Source organism: Micropterus dolomieu, linkage group LG01 (genome assembly GCF_021292245.1).
Source record: "Micropterus dolomieu isolate WLL.071019.BEF.003 ecotype Adirondacks linkage group LG01, ASM2129224v1, whole genome shotgun sequence".
Classification (NCBI taxonomy): domain Eukaryota; kingdom Metazoa; phylum Chordata; class Actinopteri; order Centrarchiformes; family Centrarchidae; genus Micropterus; species Micropterus dolomieu.
Window position 1 is genome coordinate 1990503 of NC_060150.1, and position 1722 is coordinate 1992224.

A 1722-nucleotide genomic window follows, 5' to 3' on the forward strand; every position below is an offset into this window, starting at 1 on the left:
GGGAAAAAATAATGAGGAAGAGGAACAATGTCTCTACAAATTACAAACACACAAATAAAATCAACCTTCAGTCAGTTAATTAAAATAACAGAAAACAGAAAACAGTCATTGCAGCCTTAATTGGATCGTTACACACTACACTAGACCAAAGACCAGAAACCGTATAAATCTCCATTCAGAGCCTCACTGTTTGTTAAATGTCAGCCGGCAGATTTTGCAGATTAACGCCGAACCGACATGCCGTCATCGGAGGGAAGCCGGGATTCAGACCTGCGGGTCAGGGTGTACAGTTACACACACACACACACAGACACACCTGCTTCCCTTTGTCTGAAGCCTCAGTGTCTCTAATGGTGAGGGTTTATCTCACTACGTCCAGGGAAAGGTGACGAATATAACGTCGCCCACCCACCTGGAAGTTTTCTCTAAAGGTCTACGTGCATGACGAGCTTCCACCGCAAGGTTTTCCTCTAAGAAATCTTCTTAAAAGCTGCACTAGGAGTCTAAAATTTAATCCTCGCGCGAATAACACGAATAAACACAACCCGTGACAACCCCAACTTTGCTCCAATAAAAAATCATCATATTATTTTCACCATATCTCTGAACAAAGAAAAGCTAGAGCAGATAATAAATAACCAACAGCCAAAGATCAGCCTGCTGGAGGAACTACAAGCTTTAGATCTGGGGAAAGTGATTTTACAGTGATGGCACTGCATGTTTTGGGCGTCACCCCCTCATTATGAGTCGTGTCTATAATGAGAATCATTATAGACACGACTGTTCATGTTTGTGTCTTCATTTTACAGCTTCTGACATTTATCTGTAGACAGTAATATAAAAATAGGCAACATGAGAAACCTCCTGAATGCATGTAGAGGAAACACTGATATTTGTTGTCTCGTGTGGAAAGCACTATAGTCAACTAGTGTCAGGCAAATTTCTCGCTGAGCGAACCAGCAAATGCCGCAACAAATGCATCTTCCTTACTTTTTTTTTTTTTTACTCGTGCATATTTGTTTACAAATATTTTATCATAATAGTTTTGAACGTTGTACCTCAGATTTGTGAATTGATCCACTGTTTAAGTTCACTCAGGAGCAAAAAACAGCCTTTAAACTCCAACGAAATAACGATTTGATATTTATCGTGATAATTATCGCTATTGAAAGATATGAAAAGTGTTGTTAAATTAGCTGTGTGATCTTTATTTTTTATTGCCTATTTGTGAACGGGTTGTAACCTCACAGGCTTCTGTCTAAACTCACGTCAACGTTATCTGTTGCAAAATACTACAGATATTGTTGTTCTATTTCAGTGTTTTTATTGTAGTTTATTTAGATCAAACCCAAGTCGTCCCTTAAATTCTATTCTGTTGTTTCTGAAGCTGAAGTCACTCACAGTAAAGTCATTCCTCTGACGGGCCGTGTTTTTGTTTTTCTAATGGAACAAATTGAGCAGCATCAGGTAAATATAAACCCATTAGACTGCGCTCACAGCCTTGAACCTCCATTCAAGCCATTACACACGCACAAAGAAACACTCATGCTCAGGAAGAAAGAGGTAATGGCTGATGCACTCATTCACCATCATTTAATGTTAAGAAACATACATCCTTAACGTCCCCATTAATGTCCCGTTATTCTCTGATAAACACGTCATCTCAGCAGTAACGTGTTGTTTCAGATGAAGCTTTATTAATGAGTGAAGCTGAAACATACT